The sequence below is a fragment of the Polistes dominula genome, unplaced genomic scaffold, assembly GCF_049000335.1.
Source record: "Polistes dominula isolate Pdom_NZ unplaced genomic scaffold, Pdom_raw_medaka contig_373, whole genome shotgun sequence".
NCBI lineage: Eukaryota > Metazoa > Arthropoda > Insecta > Hymenoptera > Vespidae > Polistes > Polistes dominula.
The window spans coordinates 7,416,148-7,440,054 of NW_028300899.1; the positions used below are offsets into that span (position 1 = coordinate 7,416,148).

General features: G+C 36.8%; 1 protein-coding gene across 5 annotated transcripts in view; it reads right to left on the bottom strand.

The window, feature by feature from the left end:
* Positions 1-23,907, bottom strand: part of Nmdar2 (glutamate ionotropic receptor NMDA type subunit 2) — a 55,784-nt gene that overhangs the window by 31,128 nt on the left and 749 nt on the right. The gene's annotated exons all lie outside the window — the stretch shown is intronic.

Here is a 23,907-nt window from a genome sequence, read left to right on the forward strand (position 1 = left end):
TTAAAGAATTTGTCAGCGTAGCAATTGGCGGCTACCTTGACCCCCGTGGAAACGTCTATCAGCTTTCAGAATATCGAACGTGTCGCATATGGATGGCTTTGGTAAACCGAGCGTTCTCTATCCTAAATACTTGTGGTCTGCGCGATCTCCGAAAGCCTTGTGTACACTCTCCTATTAAGGTAACCAGCCGCAACGGCACAAAGGACACTAAGGTCCCGAAGATCCCCGTTTGGGGGATATACCCATGCTGTTTAGACGGTCCTTTTGTCATGATTTCGACTATCAGATCATCCGAAATCCTACAAACGCTCGTGCACCTTTACTATATTATGCCAAAGTAAAATGTTTACAAAACGATTCGTCCAAATTTAATTAATCGAGGAAAAACAATAACGATCGGATGGATAAAAAGGCTTCCCAAGCTAAATGACGAAGATAAGATTGAAACCGTGAATTATCTTGGCTCCCATTCTTTCATCGAAACAATATCGTCCCATTATGAGAAAGTCTTTAAAAAGGACAAAAAAAAAGAAAAGTAGAAAAGTCTCTTTCACGCACGAACGGGAAATATTTCTCGAAAGGAAAGTTCGACTAAAGAAGCCATCGAAAAATGTAAGTACCTTAAAGAGACATTCTCGTAAATTATTCTATTACGATTCGTTAAGAAGAAACCGGTCGAGTAATTACACTTTCCTTTCTTCTAATCGAATATACAGAGATGTAATGAACGGGGTTTGTTCTTTGACAACGAAATGGGAACACGTTTGATTGTTTAGTAAAATAAGATTAATGAGATTAATGGGCGATAAGGTATAAATTGGGCGGTATCCAATTAAAAGTCCATAGAGATCCGATTTCGTTCGTAATCCGTTTACGTTATACCGATGTTTATTAACGTCATTAATACGAGCCAAGTTGATTAATAGCAACATCCGTGTTTCATCTACCTCGTCGTCAAATTAACGTTAGATGACGTTTTATCACAGCATTAATTAAGACGGTCTCTCGTCGTCGTCGTCGTCGTCGTCGTCGTCGTCGTCGTCGTCGTCGTCGTCGTCGTCGTCGTCGTCGTCGTCGTCGTCCTCGTCCTCGGTCGATGCTGACGTTTTGAAAGTTACATATCTGTAGAAGAAACGATCCGATCGGGAAGAGATTATAGCGAATCGCTGGATCGAGACTAGCTGTTGAACGGATCATAGGTATTGTAACTAATTCTTCGTAAAGTTCGTTGGAGTATCGAGGAGAGATAAACTATCTCTAATCCTATATACCTAACTAACTAGATCCTACGCCAGTAGTAACGAACTCTATCAGTCTCGCGAAAGTGCAGACCAAAACGATCCTTGCTCTTGTAATCGGCCTGTCTTTCGACTCGTAAGCTTGCCCTGTTACCTAGCACTACCGTTATCCGCGGTACAACAAAATCCGATTTACCTCTCGCTATTCCGATATTCGACATGACGTAGTTTCACGAACAACTTAACTCGCATTTATACAATTTTCTTCCGATTCTACGCGTTTTCCTATCATTCTTTCAATTTGTCTACTTCTAAATTTCGAAGAATGAAAGGTGATCTCTTAGGTTCGTTCAAGCGAAATGACCAAAGGTCCTATTTGTTTTTCTAATTGTACGGAACGATCCAAAGATTTATAGAATCATTAAGCATTGATATATTTTTCAAAAAAAAACTTTTCTCACTTTCTATTATTTTTGTTCTTTTTTAAGCGGCTTATCAAACATTTTTTGTCGCAGTAAAAAATCGTTACTCTGTCAACGTAGAAAAAAAATAATAGAATACCTCCCCCTTTATAACAAAATGTGGCTATCTGGTTATTTATTTCATAAAGAATGAAAATATAGAGACGAGATAGACGGTGCACATGGTTGACAATATGAAACTATTTCAACAACGAGAGGGAGCTTCACATCCGTGGCTGCGAACTGCGGCAACGTTTGCGGCCCCGAATGCAGCTCCGAATGCAGCCAGAAACGCGACTATGCGTGCGGTTCCTACGAATCAATCGATCCTTCTTGTTTTCTCCTTCTCTCTATCGTATCTTTCTTCATTTCATATTTTTCCAAATAAACGAAATTATATTTTTTTTCTACGAATCAAAATATAGAAGTATAATTCTTAACACTATGAACCTTGAATGCATAGAGTTAATGGCATACTCGTTCGCGTTATAAGTGGAAAAGTCAATATTTCATTTAGACTAATTCTTTACTTTCTTCAACACATAGAAAAGTAAAATGGAAAAAAGAAGTAGACATTTGGAGGAAAGACTGTAACAATAAAATAGAGGAGGTTTTTTTGTCGGGCTTAACGCGAAAGAACGAGCACCTTAGCGTACGTCCGGAACTTCAAGGAACTTAACTTCGACGAGACTATAAATTCAATAAGGGACAAAGTGAGAGAAAGAAAGAGACATTGTAATTTCAGTATATACGCTCCTGAGTATCCCTCTTGTCTTTTCTCGCAACTCCGCCCCTATCACCCTTTCTCGCTTCTCTTGGAGGCCACCGCCCTTTTATAACGCAAGACGAATATCTTAGGGCGTGAAATAAAGAAGATAAATCGGGTAATCCTTGCCACCGACAAAAGTGGCAAACAATGTTTTCTTACGCGAATGAACGCGTCCATTTGCGGACAAAAAAAGTACAAGATGTATTCTCCAATCGGTTCTTATCCCTTGCGTTTTCCTTTCAAAACTTTTGTCACAACGCATTCCTGGATCCTATTTCGTTCAGAGAAATAAAAAGTAATGGAAGTTGGTGAAAAAAAAAACGCAAACCATACCAATCTACTTGATCTAAAATTTGTCGAAATTATAAATAATATTTCTTTGTAAAAAAGAAAAAAACTAGATAAATGTGAAATTGGCTTGAAATCTGAACGATCCGACACGCTCGATTTACAATGATTCAAAGCGAATGCGAATCGAATTCAAAAGAACGATATTCTAGATAAAAATGAGTACGCTCTTTATCATCTCTTCGACGACGAAGACGAAGACGACGACGATGGTATAAATCCCCCATCCTATTTGAGGATTTTTATCTTCGCAAGGAAATATATTTATTTCGCGATAATAAGGAAGAAGGAAGAGAAAATCTCGCGATTAAAGAGGAACGAGGATGAAAATAAGAGACGAATAGAAAGGTTTAACCGAGAACGGATTATAGCTCTTTTGTCGCCTTTCTCGAGTAGGATCCCATTGTTATGGTGGGTCATACTGCTGGAGAAATAAATCCGAGGATCTCCTGGTCATCTTTGCTTTTTACTCAACACTATACTCTTTCATATACCAACCACGTACTAACTTTATCGAATGTTTATATACGAAGAAATACGCATGCGCGCAACGTTAAACACAACACGCAGCACGTAATATATTACAAATACGCATAGGTAGAAATACGAATAGGTAGAAATCGAGGGAGAAAAAATGATAGTTTCCGATTGCAGGAAGACCCACTTGCAAATTTATTGCTATAACAGATACACAATATAGGAGCATTAATCAGTAGAGTTTCGCATAGTTCATTAAGGCTACCTTTATATTTCTATCGATTTTATTTCCAGCCCACCTCATTATCATTTATTAAATTGTTGTTACAGCTACGATGAGGTATTGGTATTATTATACCGATTGTCTTGCGTATTCATGATCAGCGTTGGGAGAACAAACGAATAAAACTATTTCAGTCGGTGAAACATATTTGATCGGTGTATATTTTCTTCTCGCGAAGCTTTGGGTCGACGTTTCATTTGGGTCATACGGTTGATCCAGCTTGGTTCTACGTGATCCGGCTACGAACCATTTCCGCGACAGCTTTAAACCGTCGCACCGTTAGAATTTTTCTAACCGTGTAATCTTGCCGATATAACCAGAGGCACGGCAACACTCTCGGAAGAAGCCAGATGGAGGGAGGAAAATTCTCAAGCGTTGAATAACTTTCGCCTGTTGGTAAATAGAACGCCTCGAGGAGTAAAAGCTTCGTTTAAGTTTTTCTCCCGAGGATAAAAAAGTAAAGAAACGATGAAACGGCCCAAAACTACGAGAGAAAACTTATAAAACATTCATATCCGTACACTGATATTTTTCAAATATAAACGAAACTCACAAAAAATCAACGCAATATCGGCATAGCAAATTTCAAAAGGACAGATTTTAGAATAAACGTATTTGCATGTTTACGCCGTACCGCAAAACGATCCTATTTCATTGCCGAGATGCTTCTAAATGTCGTCGAAAATGCATTTAGTCGTTCACAGGGAAATTCCAAACGAGTTACCACCTTTTTTTTCTTCCTACTTTTTTCACAAATAAGTTGAGGATCGATCGAAAATTTGCAAATGATCGATACGAATCTATTCTTCTGTTTTCGCTTAATTCTCTCTCTCTCTCTCTCTATCTATCTATCTATCTATCTATCTATCTATCTATCTATCTATCTATCTATCTATCTATCTATCTATCTATCTCCTCTCTTATAAAGTTTCTTGCTTTATTTGCTAGCTCACGTAGAACTCATTTAAATACTTATCTAATATCATGCTGACTAATTCTCAGCATGCGAATGCAACGAGAACACACGTAGAACGTAGTTCGTGAAATGTTATCGTACATACAGATTCAGCTTGTCGCGTTAGTACCTTGATATTTCTACCCCGTCGCTTTTAAACCACCGTTTCCATTCGTTTCCCAAAAGTCGTTTACGTTGTCAAAACTCCCTTCTCTCTCCCTCTCACCCACCATTTACATTTATCTCTCCGATCACGATATTACATTTGCTCTCACAAGTATGTTCGTCATTTTTTAAATGAAAACTTTTTTAGAATAGGGGTCATTTGAAAATGGATGAGGACAAGTAGCAATAAACAAGACAAACAAACTCAATGAACGATGAATATTATTTTTACTTCTGTTCTAATTATTTATTTAATAATTATCAAAATGTGCGCCTGTAGGAATGCAACCCTCCAGCTATACTTTGAAAATGTTGCTTACAAGCGCCATCTACTGGGACGGAAATTTTTTTCTGCCCGAAAGATAGGCAACCCGTAATACATGCGTGTATAAACAGTTTGAGCTTAAAACAAATTCCGTCCAAACAGATGTCGCTCGCAAGCGACATTTTCAAAGTGTATCTAGAGGGTTGCATTCCTACAGGCGCTCATTTTTATAATTATTAAATAAATAATTACAATAATATTATATAATAAATTATCCTACTGATGATACAATGCACTCGTCTCATTCCTGGAAAACTTGCTTTTTTTTAAATGAAAAAGGCGAAATTGCGTAGGTACTATATACACATATATGCATATATATATCGAGAAGAAAACGTCCTCGAAATTTGTAGAGCTCGTACACTAGGGTAGGTACTTTGGATCCAAGAGAAGTTGGAAAAGCAACGACGCAGAAGCAGCGAACCGCGGCACGCGCCTCGAAATACCAATGTATACCTACGCGAGATACCAAGGAATGCAGATTTTCTTCGTGAAAATTCGCCTAGCAATCTGTGTGAATAAAAACGCTCACGGATATCTTATGCCATTTTTTCTTTTATTTCGATAAAATTTCTAAAGTGAAGACACATATTTGAATAAACTTAAAATAAAGAATTGGTATTACATTAGAATCTCGTATTTCTTCATCTGACGGTTCTCGAAACAGCTTATCTTTGAGAATCACTGTAATAAAATCTCTCACATTTTTCGTCAAATAAATTCGAGTCGGAAAGGAAAAATAAGAGACTAGTCGACTCGCATGCAAACCCTTTAAGAACAAACGTGTTCCCGTCCGTCCGTCCGTCCGTCCGTCCATCTGTGTTCTCCACTTTCTTTATTTCCTTGCATTCCGTAGAGAAGAATTTCCATTTGAACGAAAACTATCCTTCCCTCTCAACCCCCGACCGATAAATAATCGTCGAGAGTCACTCGTATTTATTTGCTTCGCTTCCTTGAATAAAATATGAAGAAAAAAAGCAAAAAAAAAGATAATGTTATAGTTCGATAAGGCGCAAATTGACGTTGCGCGTCCAAAGGATTAAAGGATTTACGGATCGTCAACGAGACTAATCCTTATTACATACGTAATGCATGTTCAGTTAATTTCCCTTTGACTAGTCAGCTTAATATTGCTAAAGAACATGTAAATTCTCGCTGGAAAAGTCGAGTAAATCAAATTTTCGATCAAATCGGGCATCCCCACCCCCTCTCTCTCTCTCTCTCTCTTTCTCTTTTGAAGCGTTCCCTTTATGTCTCGCTTTATTGCAGACTTTATCGCGATACCGTTTCGTCCCTCTTTATCGTCACGTCATTTTTCCTTACCTTCAAACTGGTTAGTCCGCCTTCCTGTTATATACAATAACTTTAGAGTTACTGGTTTCGACGGGCGTTACTCTTCCTCAACAAATTTGTCATAAATTGACGTCACTTTTGGAGATATTCACTCGACGAAACGTCAATTTCGCAAAGACTCGCGCGCAACTAGTCTATCCTAAAAGAGAATTAGCCTACATATTAAAACTATTTATATTTCACGTTTGAACATTTTGCCAAAGTGTATTCTCGATATAAAGGGAAATAAGAAAATGATTTGGTGAAAACCAACAGATTGCTTTAACTTCGATATTCGGTATTTCATATTTTCGTGCACACTCTAACGCGTCCCGTAATGCATATCGTATAACTTATTTTTCTTATCCTATATCCAAGCGAGGAACTTGGACGAGTAGCTTATTCACCCTATTATACACCCCGTATTCTCGAAAATAGACAGCAACTTTGATCGTTACGTACAACGAGTTACGAGTAAGAACGGTACCGTGCCATCGCGATAAACCCCTTGCGAATAGTATTTTACCTTTTAACCTTACCCTAGGCAAAATATCAAAAGAGGGGGAGAAAGGTAGGAAAAAAAAAGAAAGAAAAAATAATGAAGGAAAAGAAAAAGATCCGTATAAAATCGCCTCTTCGCACTAAAATCTCGTTGAAACTCACGTTGAAGAAATTGGTTCGCGAACGTGGTTTCGCATTAAACCACGACCCAGCGAGTATATTATAAATCGCGAAATAGCGCCGTGAATTTCAAGAGAATACGTTAGGGGTTCAAATATATATATATATAGAAGGAGAAAAAGGAAGGGTGTGTCAAAGCCTTGGTAAAAATTCACGAGCATTTCGTGATTATCGTTGGCTATCCACAAATAATATACCAGCAATCTTTTCCTTTTCTTCTTTCCCTCGCGAAACTAATTACTTTTGAGTGCGCGTGTTGCTTTCTTTGTTAAGAAAAGAACAGAAGATTCTTTTTATCCATATAGAAAAGTGTTTGTTATCTAACGGCGTAATTATAATTTACGGCCGCGTTACTTCACAAGAGGATCTTTTTCGTTCGGTTAAAAAAAACTTGTTGAAATTCATGTCACCTTTTGCTAGCTCCTCTTATTCTTTCAGCAAAACACGCTAATTTCACGACTCTATAATTTCACTACTATATTATATCCGATTTTCAATGTAGAAAATTCGATATTCCGCATTTTGTCTCGTTCGCATCACCCCGAGATCGGATATTCCGCTCGATTTCCATAGGATGATGATACCAAGCACGTTTATTCCAATACGTCAAGTAGATCTCGATGATACAGTTACAAATTTAACTCGACTGCTCATTCCATCGTGCTTTACGAGAAACATCCTGATTACGAGAATACCTTTGACGAGTGATAAGAGAATAAATATTTCAATGATATATGCACGAATAAACGTTACAAGAAACATCTGCTTTCGGCTTTTCTTCTTCTTCTTCTTCTTCTTCTTCTTCTTCTTCTTCTTCTTCTTCTTTTCTTACATTTTTTTCTCCAAGTCGCAAAGAGAGGTGCGACTCGACGAAACTAATGACGAGTTTCAGGGTCAAGACACGACAGTCTGGAAAGTCTCGACGGAAAGAATGAGGAAAAGAAATAAAAGAAGGAAAAATATGCGTCCTTAAAAGCGAAGAAAGTCTCGAAAAACTGACAGAGACGAACGGCCGAAATTTACTCGAGCGGTATAGTTTATCTCTCTTTACATTCGCTCTGAAACAATAACTTTTTCTAACTTTTTTTTTATGTACCTACTTTATTAGAACTCCGTCTCTAACTCTTTCTCTAGCTCTTCTCTCTCCCAATATATCAACTCTCGCGAAAAATTGTCAAACAATACGATTATTAGAGGTAGTTGGTTAAGAAATTTCTTCGAGAAAAATACACGTGGATTATTCCAGAGAATATAACAGTATATATACATATATATATATAAAAGGTACTCTCACTTTGATGAGGATTTTCTACTCGAAGAAGCACGAGGATTCGAATTTCGTGCCGACACAACCGTAAAGACGAAGTTTAATTTGTCGCGACTATCACGGTACGCCTTTCTATTTTCGATTAAACGGCACTCGCCTAAATCGATTTGGGAGAGTCAAAGATTAAGTTAAGGATCTTTGATTCCAACTTAAAATTCCACCGAGAGAAATTGCCTTAATTAATTTACCAACTCGAGAGCAAATGAAAAAGTTTTCGGATAATTTTGTAAAACGATAATAAACGATTACCTTACTTACACTACCCTTTCTTCAATTTGATTATTTTGAAAAAGCTTTTCTTTCGCGAATATTTGATATCTCTCACATACGGTACAGTTCATATCGATTTCCACATTACTATTCTCAACATGTAGGTCAAACAATAATAAAATCCAATATCCTGTTATCCCTTGTTACTTTAATAAACGTCGATAGATAAACACGACGCAGCTATTGAGTGCATTTCGTGGATCCGGAACGCTTAGCTGCAATGATTCAACGCGAGCGAGCGAGGTTTATCAATTTCTCACTAGAACGAAGAAACTTCTCGCCTTTTCGTCCTATCTTCCTTTCTCTCTCACCCTTAATTGAAATGTCTAATGTAAGTGGCAGTATTATGCGCGTCCGTTAGAGCTGCCCAAGTTTCTCCTCTTCAAAATCAATTAACCTTAATTATTTCGTTGATTGGTCAGAATTTTTCCAAGCTTATTTCTACGCTTCTAGCGAGAACAAATGGATGAAGAATTTTTTCCTAATCTCGAATGACGAATAAACGCGCTTTGTTCGTCGCAAAACGAACCCGTATAGAAAAATAATCGCACAGTTATAGTTATACGGAACAATTATCGTTTTTTTTCCAAAAAGAATTGTCACAATTTTTCCTACCATTCGTTCGGAATAAAAGGATAAAGAAATAAAAATTCATATATTTTGGAATCTTTTCTCATTTCATTTATCTTTAATATCTATGTAAAAAGTGACCATCCCCTATCACGGTTTTCTGACTTATATCGACACTCGTAATAAAGGGAAAAAAGGTGAAGAGATACAAAAGTCAAATCGATCAGTCGAAAGAAGATCATTGGAAAGCTTTTACGAAAGCAAAGAGATTTTCTTCGACTTTGTATCGAAAAAAAGTTGCTTCGCAAAAAAGGGAAAATCAATCATTTCGCGTAAGGACTTGCGTGCGTGTGTGTATGTATAGAAAATAAATGGGAATGCTTGGGGACAGTTGGCACGAAAACTACATTGCTGTATCACGTCCTGCTTCGTCTGAACAAATCTAACCTTGGCCTCGTGCCTTAGAAACCACTCGAAAAGTACTGCACCCACTCTATTTTACCACACCATTCGATAGATTTTCTTGCGTTCACCTAATTATCCGTCTCTCCTAAAGGACTTCTCTTTTCTTCCTTTCATTACTTTTATCTAATCTACGACTTGATCGATTCGATTAACGTGCAAGACGACTTACACTCGATTTACATTTTAAATACGACCAACTCTTTTATACTTTTCCTCTTTCATCGAACGCGTGCTTTGCCAGCTAAATTGTATGAGAAAAATTCTATCGTTAAATGGAAATTTCAAAGGCAGGTAATTAGAGAATATTTTGATATAATAGCTTTGTTATAATAGCTTTGAAACCCTTTTACATTTTGAAAGAAGGAAGAAGGATCAAGCAAGGGTCGATCGTAGGTAGTAGCAATAGTCGGTAAGTGTCAAACATTACGCTACGTCGTGCGGTAATTTGAAACTTCTTAGTATTAAGGACAAAAGACAATGGACTTCTCTGAAGGAGAAAAGTTTCTTCGATATAGGGAGGGATCAGCTCACGAGAGAAAAGTAGTTGGCAAGACAGGAAGTAGGTTTCGATGAGAAACCGTCTCTGGGTCGTTGACAGCTGTCCGAGTTGGCAACCTCCTCAACGACATCTCCCTTTCTCTGTCACCAAGTGTCCTAAACTTTGCCACGATCGGACAGACCAAGTGGAATTTTCAACGAACTTGAAAACCCAACTTCCAAAGATATTACGGTCTTATGTATCTGTAAAAAAAAAAAAAGAGAAACGAAACTAATAAAAACTGGGAAGGGACCTTGAAACTTCGACCTATCGAATCTTTCTCTAGTAAACGGTACACCCACGCGAGGGGGTGAATTTTAATTCGCGATTACAAACGACCAGAAAGGAAGAGAAAGGTATCCTTAGGAAAAACAAAAAAAAAACTAAAAGAAAGAACCAGGTCGTTCCAACAAAAGGTTCGTTCGGTCGGTGCGGCTAGAATTTAAGACACGGCGTGTCGTTGACAGATAGTCACGATCCTGTTTCTAACTTTTAATTACTGCATCCTTTGCATATCCGAGGAATTCTATTTAGTTCAGAGTATCCCACGAACGATCTATCGTTTATACTGCACACATTGCCACTTAAAAAGTAAGAACAAAAGTAGACATGCAGGGAGAGAGAGAGAAGGGAACAAAATAGCACGCTTAGTTCTCGTTAAAAAGTGAAAAGCTTTCCATTGGTCTCGTTAACAAAAGTCGCGTACTGTATTTTTCCATTCATGAAAAATGATTTAGCAAACTCAAGGAAACAATTGGACAGCCTGTGGCTAGTCCAATATTTAAAAATATTAATGAAAAAACGAAACTTCTCTTATCATTTTTTTTTATTCCAATTGTTTACTTTTCAATCCATGGAAAATTCATTTGAAAATTTAGCGAGTTATTTTTTTGCAAATTGCTCGAAGTGAATGATATTCTAGTCTACGGTTAAATGTGCTCCGCGCGAAATTTGATTAGATTTGTTTCTGCCAATTTGTCGTATTCATCGAAAAAAGTTGACGGACGAGCTCTCGCTTGGCAACTTATATTTATGTTAGATAACGTCATGATTTATACAGTGCATCAAACAGAATTAAAATTTGTTATTTCTGTCTAAAGTTATAACAAGCAAAAGCTATTCGCGCAACGGTGATTGCATAAGACACCCACCCACCCACCATGGTGGTTGTGCCTGAAAAGCAGAAAAAAAGGAATGAACAATAAAAATATTCTTCGCTATTGGATGACTGGGAGAAAAAGGGAAATAAAATGGAAATACGAATAGAAGGTAGGTACTTTTGTTTCTCTTGGAACGTTCACCCAACGTACAGTCGAAGCTTATTCATAGGCATGAAAAAGAATAAGATGTATCGCAAAGGGTAGTTCAAGGGGTAGAAAGGAACAACATATGTGGACAAAAAGGGGGATTCGTATAATAAAAAGACCGAAGAACAAAATATTTCGAAATCTTTCGGACTAAATTTGATTGTACTACCAATTGTATGAACCTTTGTCATAGCATTAATAACACAAATAATATCAATATCCTTCGCGAGATTGCGAAAATATGTAATTATTAAATCAAATTCATTTATTTAGTGAAATATTTAAATATTGGACATTGTTTTCTTTTATGCATACCGAGGCTAACTTCCAATAAAACGAAACATGCTAGATATTTCATAACCATGAATGCATATTTTCTCTCTCCTCCCTCTCTCTCTCTCTCTCTCTCTCTCTCTCTCTCTCTCTCTCTCTCTCTCTGGTTTTATCCCTTTTCTTTTATATGAACACGCTTACACGTAGAGGCAGAAAAACACCCTCGCTAAGCTTGCCTTGCGTTCGTTAACCTCCAACGTATTCAACTTTTGTTGGCCAAGCATAAATGTGTTGTTTTCCGATTCAATGCATTTTCCAATTTTTTCGCATTGCTTTTCCTATCTATTCGCGAATTTTAAATGTTTGAATAAAAAAAAAAGGGAAGGAAAAAAGGAGGAGGCTACAGGTATTGTATTTCTCGAGTTCAGAAGACAAATCGGGGAAGAGCACCATTCCTTTTTTTATCTTTTTTTCTTTTTTGTTTCAAGAGAACGAGAAGAATTTTAATTATTCGTCCAAAAGAAAATAACATCAAGAAAATATTCGACATAAATCTTAAGCATTGTCCTACGAAATAATCATCGAAAAAAAGACCATTTGTGAAACGATTAAAGCTAATACTTTTTTACTTTCAGAGAAAATACGTCAAAGTTGTTTTTTAATGAAATATCTCGAAATGGTACGAGCAGTGATAAAAACAAACTCATTAAACTAAACGAGATGAAATGCGAATCGAATAACGTTGAAAAATAGAAGGAGCATTCTTCGTATAAACGAATGAAAGGAAAAAAAAAGAAAACATCTATATAATCTAGCAATAAGCAATAACGATACTCTCCCGGTCTTACAATTAGAAATTAAAATGCTCTCTCTCTCTCTCTCTCTCTCTCTCTCTCTCTCTCTCTCTCTCTCTCTCTCTCTCTCTCTCTCTCCCTCTGCATCGTCTCTATATACATGAAAGACATTCACAATTCCGGCCCAATTCCGTTAACTTCCAACTAAAAGTTCAAACCGCAACTCCATGAGTACGTACTTACATTGTACGCAGAACTAGGGGCAGAATAGAAACAGTAGTATCGTTCTACTATGATTCACTTCTTCTCATTACGGCAATTATGAACACGCCTGAAGAAAATACGATTCGCGATCATTTAAAGAAATAACTGAAGTTACAATTCTTAAGTGAAAAAACTTACAAAGATTAAAGTTAACAAAAAAAATCGTATCAAACCCTGACGTAATCCTTGCACGTGGACAATTCGTCGTATTTTTATTCCCTACTTAAAATCACAAATCATGGGACTTATCCGACAACTTCTGCAGGAACGACGAGCTATAAATTGAACTAGTGTATCTTACTTTTGCAAAGACCTCGTTCTTAAATATTAAGTTTCAAGTGACTCCTCCTTTCATACTTTATCGTTATTTCGCAAGACGAATAGTGTATCGGAAAAAAAGTCATTATCTATCCATCTAATATCTCTCATTTTCATTCTCGACGAAGAGCTCGATTATAGCCCAAGTGTTCCTCCAGCTTTCTAATAAGCAGGATCGACATGTATATACATTCTGTTATCAAGTAAAAAAGCTTAAAATGAAGATAAATATATAAAAGAGAAAGTACGATTACGTTACTTTCCTAGATCGTATAGTTATGGTCGTATGAGAGTTATGAAAGGTGAAACAAATTGTACAACATTTTGAAATAATATTTTTCTAACACCAGCGAAAGAAAACTCGAGGAAGAAACTGGCCTTACCAAGAGGAAGTCACGCGCAAGTGTATTGTGCCAGAGTAGGCTGCCCACTTTTCCAGATAATGTGAAAACCTAGGTGGGCGCAAGAACTCGAGTAAAAGAACGTTTCTGTTCGCCCTTTAACTTGCCATTGTACGAGACCCATTCAGAAGACATTATTACGGCATCCGTCGTAATATGAAAGAATGTTCACGATCTTTTTCTCGTGTTTTTTTAAAACCGAACAAGATGAGAAAGGGGTGAGCAAGAGAGATCGCGTAGATTAACATTTCAGATTTTGTTGAAATGTTCTACATACATGTATAAAAAGCCATGAGGGAGAGACATCGAATAAGATTGATATTTGTTTGCGTACTATGATATATTGACGAATCATTTTCTCCGCGATATATTTTTGATCGTACACAAGAAAGAAGATAGAAACGAAGTATTTATTGTCTTTATCTATGCTTTATCAAGTTCTAGCTGATTGCAACAATACCGATTAATATTTTGTCGAGAATATCTAATAACTGTTCATCTATCTTTTTTTATCCCTTCTCAAGACAAATATAATTTCAGTGAAAAGCTCTGTTAGTAAAAAGAATGAAAATAAGTGGTTACTTTCCTAAATTTGAAGTAATACATACTTATCTCAAAGATGAAACGTTGTCTCCGAAATAAGAAATACCATTTACTTTTTTAAAATCATCCAGAATAAAAAGTTCGAAAGGAAAAAAAGTATGAAAGTAAGATCCGAACACGAGAAAAAAGTCGTCAAAAAAGTTGACCTCTTTTAGGATTGATTCTTCTTGTCAATTATCTTTTATTTCTTATCTTCCAAGTTCTTCCTTTACTCCTTTTCTTCCGTTCTTCAATTTTGCTAACCGCGATTACAGGAAAATGATTACATTTCAGCTTCAGCTACGTCTACTATCATTTTATTCACGATGTTTAGCGTTGCGTCTTCAAAACAGGATCGTAGAATAGATAGCACATTTTCTTTCTAACCTGATGATATTCATAGCAAATAGGAATATATATGTAATCTGCATAATTAGAATTTGCATTCGTTGATTTGAACCAGCAACACCTAGGGCAAAAGTTAAAACGAACCTTTTCCTCTATCCACCTATTTTAGTTTATAGATGATATCGCCAAAAATATCCTAAAAAAGATCGAACCAAGCATACATTTCGCGTCAAATCCTTCCACCGTTCTTCAATCCAATGGAAGGAAAAACTTTGTTTCTTTCCAATAACGCTAGAAATATTATCCAACGAAACTAGCGTTTCTCGCTACTAAGCGGTTTTTCGCTACTAAAACAAAAAATCAGAACTTTGTGATCGTTCGTTAAGCATTATTATTTTATCGATTTTCCGATTTTTTTTAATTAACCACACGTATCGATCCCAGGAAAAGACGATATTTATTTCTCGGCGAAAATTTTCGTTCTTTCCGATTGGCCGGAAATTTTTGTCGAACTAGACACAGGCAGAGAGAGATAGAGAGAAAGAACTAATAAACAGAAAGTGTACTATTAAAACGAAAACAATATCACGTATCGAGTAACACAATAAAAGCAACGAAACTGATTTAAAATGCAGGACATACGTGACCGGGAAACTATCGATCGAACGAGAAGAGTCCACTTTTTTCTAATTTGTTCAAATTTTTGTCAGTCGATAGAAAAATATTACCTAGTATTATTTTGATAGTAATACGTCAATAGTACTGAGACACTTCTGTAAGGGTATTTTCTTTCTTTTTTCTTTTTCTTATGCACATTTACACATTTCGCGACGAAGGAAATCGCTTTATGCGTTTATCGATAAGAAAAATCGCGGATTGAATTCCAATGAGAAAAGGTGGAAAGAAGAAGTCGCTGCATCAAGGAAAAAAAAAAAGAAAGAATGTAAAAAAGTCAATATCCAGGGTCATTCTATTACATTGTCTTTTTGTTTCTCCTAGTCAGGTAATCCCTAAAACTCCTCACTCTCTCTCTCATCCTGTTTCTATCCATTTCTTTTGTTCTTTCTCGCGTTTAACATTACGAAAGGAAATTTCATTGTTCGGCTCCATCGAGCAACTCTTCTTGAGATCGATAAAGAAGCTGAGAAAAAGTCACATCGTTCGTCGAAAATATACGGTTCGTTCGCAATCACTCACATTTATTTAGACGAGAGAAAAAAAAAGAAATCCGCTCCTCGCTTGGTTTTTTATCGATCACACTCAGCTTCGTTAAAGTTAAGCGACGCTATGAAATTCGAGCGAGAGCCGATAGTCCAATACCGAAAACCTTAGGGAGAGATCCGTTGGGGCTTATTTTCAGATAGAGAAAAGTTCCAAGACAAAGTTTCATCGTGGATGCAGACGATGGTGGTAAAGTACGTTATATGGTGCTGTTCAACTACTCAACCCACGTAAACCCGCGTGAAAAGGAGGTAGATGAAGTTCATGGTGGTGGTAGAAGGGTGGTAGAAGGGTGGAAAGGTAGTAGTGGTCTGGGAGGCATTTGTTTCGCGGACAAGATATGCTTTCGCAGAGTGTCGCCAGACAACACAACAACTAGGAAAGCTTTGTTTGTTTCCTCTTACTTAGGAAATACGCAGCACCGATGGTGGTGGTGTAGCACTCTCTTCTACCGACGATGGCTTTGAGTTTACTCTAGACAAATCCTTACGAAATACTGACACGTCTTTTTCCCGGGCTGAACAAAGGGCTGGCTACTACTTTTCCTCCTTTTCCCGCGATTTAAAACTATTCTCTCGGAAACGCCAATACATCCTCCTCCTCCCTATGATAGTGTTTGCCTTTTCCTACTATACTCACGAACATTCCTCCTATTCCTTAAAAAGGATAAAGAAATAACGGACCTTATTTTTCCCTGTCTATCCTACTACGTTATGGATTTCATTGAGAATTTTCAGAGTAGAAAATGGAAGGATAAGTAAACTTGAAAAGATGTTCGCTTTCTATCATAAGAGTTAAAGGAAGAGAAATAGAGTCCAGCAACGTTGTAACGCTCGTTCATACACCCCATCGTCAAAGGACACTCGAGAGATGTTACTTCGAAAACCGACGGATAGAACGTAAAGCAGTATTTTTTCAAGTAAAACGTAAAAGCGATTCGCAAGATACACGTAAATAGTAACATCTTCCTTTCAATTTCATGGGGTTATTTGCTTACGAACGCGTCTAATTCATTATCCCAGGACGAATGAACGAAATTAGATTTTCTATCGGATCGTAACGTTTGCCTGCAAATTTCATTTTCTTTTGATTCTATTGGAAAACGAGTAGCGCATTATTTAAATCTACCAATGCGCAAAGTTAAAACGACCGAGTTGTGATAGATTTTCTAAACGATTAATACGCTCTCCCACTGACTTTGATTGTCAATCAATATATTGATTTATAATCAAGCATGTATATTTTCTTGTTTTTTTTTTCTATTTCCGTTGATTTGGTTGTATTCATTTTTTGTACGTTCATTATTCGTTCATTTAGCAAACGAATTGGCTCTTTGATCGTGTATTCTGTAATTTAGAATCAGAGCTTGGTCTCTTTGAAAGGACCCAATCAAGTTTTCCATCTCTATTCCCGAATCTTCCTGTCCCGTTGATAACGACATTAACGTAACGAACATTAATGCCTAGCAAGGGTGAAGTCGATCGCGCTTAAGACCACCACCTTTCGTCGTCTAGTTGAAAATTTATTCGAAACTCGATGTGTCGTTTCCATTCTCGAAGACGAATGAGGGCGTGGTCTTGACATATACTCCCATACATGTACCTATCTCGAAGAAGAAGCTTTCGCGAATATATTTTTACATGTATACTCCTTTTTCCTCCGTCTTCCCTCAACGATATTCGTCATTTTGATCGAGTTACAATTACCCGCGTCTCATTTCGTTAAGTACCCAAGAAAAGGGCACGAACATTAAGCGTCCAAGAAAGTTAAAAGGAAAGACAGAATTTCTGCTTACTCCATCAAATTTAAATCGCACGTCAAAAGAAGTTTCCTATTTGATTAACCAAACAACGGCAACACCAGAAACAACGTAGATTACATTAATCAGTTCAGTTCTTAAGTATACGCGCGAAAGCCTTCGACGGAAGAACGAACGAATTTGTTAGAGAGAAAATGAACCATCGTGGGAGAGAGAGAGAGAGAGAGAGAGAGAAAGAGAGAGAGAGAGACAAGGATGAGAATAAGAGGAAAAGTAAAGTTATCCATCTGAAATGCTTCTGTCTCTTCGACGGGATAAATCTATCGCAGAAGGTTCATGATAAATCCAGGAAATTGCGAAACTTTAATTGCAAATTGCAACGGCTCGCGACAATTTCCAGTATAAAAGCAGGGAAAGGGTTGGGGCGATGCCCGGCCCGGGACGTCCATCGATTATGTTAATGAGTTTTCACTTTAACTTTTTATTGCGATCAATTTTGGACGGTTAGAAGATAGTCCAGTAGATTCGCTAGCTAAACGACCAATGAAAGGATCATTGATCTTTCGATTCTTATTGTCTACCTGCTTTTACTGCTTTTTGTATCAGTTTGTTTATCAATCGATAGTTTGGATCTTTCCTTTCTTCGATCGAATAGATTACCATAGCAATTATCTCTCATACCCTTGATCAGTTTCTAAGATAATCTCATTCGGTGACAACATTCTCTGCACCTTCTTGTTAATAGTATTAATTTATCGAGCGGTAATTACTCTATTCGACTAATGTGCACCAATTTATCTTGTAAAATGGTGCAATTGCAATCTCCTATAAAATATTTGGATATATCAATATCTATAGCTGCTCGATATTATTGAATACGTTTCGAATATCAATTCGAAGCATATTCTCTTTTTCTATCGTCGAATGAACTTCCCTTTTTATTTTCTCGAAAATGTAATAGTCGCTGGGGAATAGAACAAAAACGTTCGAAATGTTTTCCGAGTCGATTGTCGTGCGACCAAATAAGAGGGAACCTTTTTGTAGTTACTATCGGCACCAATGATTACACGCCAAGCTGCTCCTATTTACACGATCATTGGTTGAATCCAATGAAAAGGAAATTAGTTAGATGCGTTTAAACGTAATCGGTGTTACTGCCTACGGTCTGATGAGAAAAAAAAACAACAAGAGAAAAGTTTCAAACAAATTTATTCTCGTAGTACGTTGAAAGTGCATGTACTTTCGCATGTTACCAGAGTATGCCAGAGAGAATGTGGGTTTATTCGTCCATGCTACTGCAACGATTGAGAAACATCGAGGTACGTGAATTCAAAGATAAGAATTATTCGAAATTTCTATCGCCATTTCTCCCAGATGTTATATCCGTCGTTAATAGCACGTGTCATTGCAATCTACGGAAAGAATGGTCTTCGTATTATATCAAATGTGCTGTGTTAAGATGATATCGTTCGAAATTGCTATCGCCAATGAATTTTCCAAATGAAAATAAAAAAAAGGAAAAAATGGTGCACGGGACGTTCGTTGCGTGTTGAGTTGTCGTTTATTTTCACGTGTAACAAATGTGGTCAATGCTGGATGATATCAAAGGTAGAAAAGAAAAATATTCATTTCGATAGAACAGCAAAATTGGAAGAATCGGCAAATCGTCGGTTCGGCTACCGAATGGAAATCATTTTAAACTCTCCGTGAAAATAGCTTCGTAGTGGATGCAATTTCACCGGTGAATATATCGAAAACGATTGTATTCCAGATTGTCGACCTCCAACGACGTTACACGTCGTCCTGGTGCTTTCTCTCCCTGACGACCAAAACTGTGATCGAATCGTTTTTCCTAGAAAAATTCTGAAATTGATCTGCAACGCTTTGGACCGCTTTCCCCAAATTGCTATCCCCCTAAGAGAAGAATAAAATCAATGTTTCGATAGCGTTTCAAACCAGAGAGAGAACACCTCCCTTTTTCTTTTTTTTTCTTTACCAAATCCTAAACAATTTATTCGTTGATAAAAGATCGAGATAATGAATGGGGTAACGACTATAACTTTGCACAGCGATCCACCATGAGCAATGAAGATAATTTGTATCTGAAAGTAACGCAACCCGTAATTTAGCAGCTCGATCTATCTTTATTCCATCGACATTTCGTAAGAAAGTATCTACTCGGAATAAATTTGAAGACGTTCGTACGATGAAATATTAAAGACAAAATTTGTATGAAAGTAGAAAGAAGAAGCACATTGGATAGGAGAAAACTTTATATGTACACATACTATATATGTGTACATATAACTTGTATGCATAGAAGAATGAAAACCTCAAGTTGCGCATGTTTTTACCTCTTTCAAACTACATTCTTTTTTTCCTCTAAAAGCGAAACACGCACAATTTGACATCGCTTCCTGTCCTACTTTCCATCATTCGACATAGCGAATTGTTTTTTGTCTCTTTTATTCCACTCGCTATGTCCATGCTAAAATAATCGCTCGAATCGATAATAATGCTTCGAGTATTTCAAGCATTCTACGATTACATTCTTTTCATCTATTCGCTATTATCGATATCGCGCGAAATTCAAGGAATTGCACAAAAATTTCGCTTGCTTTAACTTCTAATTTATATCCAAAGGAAAAAAGCAACCAACGAATGACCTATTATACCTTTATCGTATCCCAATACTTTTCAACTTTCTTCTTTTATTTGCTCTAATTAGCTAACAATTAATGAGCCAAACTGACTAAACATCAAACAATTGCAGTGCTTCGTAAATTGGATACCGTACGATCGTTGTTTCGTTAATTAATTGCTCTCCCATTTTATTATTGTATATTCTTCGATCTCTTCGAATAGAAATTTACAATTATCGCGCAGAATTTCCATTCTAACTTGGACTATTTCTTTACTTGTGACTAGAAGAAGGAAAATCCTTCGTAATATAATATATCTAGAGAAGCAAAGATACTAAGAATAATCCTAGACACGACAACACTGTCGGGTGTGTAAAACAGTCGCATTATCAATATGGTATGAGCCATTTATTATGTAAATCTGGATGATATCGCTAAGAACGCAATCGCGCCAAGTACCTACCACTAAATATTCGTCTTCTTACAGTTGTTCCGTTGGAAGATAAGGAATGCAAGCGTTCTAAAAGGATATACTCTTAAGACGTCACGAATTTCGAACGAGGGATTAACAATTATATTTCCAAATAATCCACTCTCTCAAAAAGTTGACTTTGCATTTTCTCAAATTTGTAGAAAAACTTATTCGGAAGAATTATTATTAGTTGAAAATATATTTTTCTTTACAAATTGCCGTACTCGTAAAAAGAAGATCTACTATGTTACTTTGAAGAGTCTACATTAACTGAGATTTTCCTCTGTATATTTCAGAAGGAGATAGACCGGAAAATAATAATACACTGGAAGAACGATCTAAAGTTTTTTTGGGGGGTGGGGGTCCTCGATGGCTTCCACGGCGATGTAACGAGAGAACAAGGAAAAAAATATAAAAATTCGTAGAGGAGAAGGTGAAAGGAAAATACGTTCCCCGTGGAGTCACCCTTTATCCACTTTCTAGTAACGCAAGTATCTCGCCAGGAGCAAAAAGCAGGAAGCATTTGAAAGGAAAAGAGAAAGTATGTAAAAGTTGATGCGATACGCGTTTTTCCTACGAGCTTTTCTACGCACTTTTTTATGCACTTTTTTATGCACTATCGCACCATCCTACCACTTTTAATTGATTGATAACGTTAAAAACAAAATTTCATTACTCGCTCGAGAGGGCTTCTTATTTTCTGAATAAACAAAAAGATCATAGATATTTCCTAGCTTGGAAATTAGTCGACTTGGTAAGAAAAAAAAGCAGTTTACAGTATGTACGAGTGGAATATGCATTTGCAGAAGAACAACCGTACAGAGTAAGATACATTAGGTCCATTAGAGCGTTGCTTCGTACACGTAATCGCACTGGGATCGTTGAAAAGGAACTATACTACCCATTTCCCTCCCTTCCTATACATATGAACGACCGAGGTTTTTCGACGCGTTCTTTTCCTCGCGAACTGTTTCTGACTTACGATAACATTCGGCGAAAAACGTTGAAGCGATAATCCTCGCGAGGAAAATATTTTCATCTCTAAAATCTACGATGGAACACTAAGGATAGACATTTTTTTTTTTTGATAAACAATAATATAGAAAAAATATAATAGAAACAAGTTCGTTGTTATAAGGAACGTTATAACGCGGTGGTTTGCGAGTATTCTTCAAAAGTTTCTTTCTTTTTTTTTTCTATAAAAAAAAAAATAAAGAACGAGCTTGAGAAAAGAAAGGGAAAAGAATATTGCTGTCCGGCATGGGTATACGCGCGTGAAAACTTTGTCTAACTTAATACAATGTTGATAACTAGTTAGATACTTCGGAGATCCCTGTAAAATTCATAATTGAAAAGTCTCTCGACCATTCCCGATGGTGATTTCAATACGTTTAAAAAGTTTCACAAGTTCATAAAATCCACACGTTCCTATGAATGATCTACGAAGCGCGAATAAGAAATGAATTATTCAACGACTATATCGTTCTACAAGATCGCCCTAATACGTTTCTATTTATTTTACTCTTTTCCTATTCCTTAAGAAAGATCATCATGATGGATCTTCCGTCCAAGTACAATCGACATTTGTAATATTCCCTATTAGAATCGATGTACAAACGCGCATACATATTTTTATAAATAGAAAGACGCATTTTTTTTTCTTTTTTCATTGAAATTACAAAGAAATAAACCAAGGAAAATCGAATTCCGAGCACGCGTCGACCTATATCCGTTGATGAACTATGAGTCGTCCTAAGAGATTCGGGGATACTTTTTAAGAATACCAACCCATGGCTTTTGTCCAAATTTATTCTGAAAACGAGAATTGTTTGAATTAAAAGACCGAACGTAACGATAAAACTATGATCCGATAAACGCGATCCCTTTTCGCGCCAAAAATCAACTTGCCAATTCGCCTAAAGAAAATTCCTTGTTTTATGAAAATTCGAATATTCGAAGATGAATCTCGCTACAGAACTACAAAAGTTCCAACGATTTAGGAAGGATTTAACTTAAACTAGCAAAGAAATAGGTAGTAGTCATTTGGTAGCGTTTAATTCGATCATTGTTACTCTCTTGACAGTATTAACGACGTTATTAAATTTTATTAATACCGAAACTAGAAACTAGAAGTAAGTAAAGGATAGGGGGGAAGAAACGATGCAAGAGTATGTACCTTAAATACCGCCCATCTTTCCTAAGTTCACTCGACGTTCACGCGATTAACAACGCGATGTCACTCGTGATGTTTACTCGACTTCCCATTTCTCTCGTTTATGCTCGAAGGAACACGACAATAGCTGAAGCAAGTTTTGACAATATAATTAATCATATTTTCTTTGACGTTTTTTATTTTGATCGTCCGATATACACACAACTAACGTTCAGAGAGAAAGAAACAACGAGCTTGCCAAGTCGTTGGCTAAATTTCTACGTAGATAAAAAGAAAGAGACAAAAATTCGATGAAAATGGAAGTACCACGTGATTCGGATTTCGCACAACGGCCAGGAAAACGCTGTTAATGGTTATCTCCGGCTAATGCCAGAACACCAACCTCGATATTCTGGATTCCGTTGACTGCAGGTAGATGAGAGGAAAGGAGAACGCAAATACCGAAAATATCTTTGAACCTAGACACACAAGCCATTAACGTTCTTCCGTTGTATCATTTTATCCTCCTCCTCTATCCAGCTCATTCTTATCCTTGTTTATCCAGAATGGCATACCACGAAAGACTTGTAGTCTACTGTGATCGGACGGATCGATTTTATCCTTTCCACCCTATACAGCTTTCATCATAACGAACGATGACTTCTAATAGCCAAAGGAAAAAAAAAGTCTCTAGATATACCCGAAGAAAATGATGTTAAAGCGTCGGTTAATAATCTCTTTATGAACTCGAAACATATCGGATTTGTCATGATCGACGGCATAGTCGATTCGTGACGTTGACGCACCATTCATCATGCTACTCGACGTGCCAACGTATATGTATGAGTAGGTACGTATTTATGTAGGTGTAAATATAAAACGAAAGGAAAAATAGATATCTATGGAAAAGCAGAGACAAAAAGAAAAAAGGAGAGAGAAAGAGAGAGAGAGAGAAAAGGGAATGAATTTTATTAAACGTACGAATAGCAAAAAGGAAATCACGATTTAAAGAGCGGGAATGTGTTAGCTCGATCACGTTACGACCCAAATCGAGAATCGTTTTAATAGCTATCGTTCCAAAATTGATGCGATTCAAAAGTTTTAAATGGCATGGTCAAATTAGAGCCAAATCTTTAATCGTATCGAAGCTTGATAAAGACTTTTCTCGTT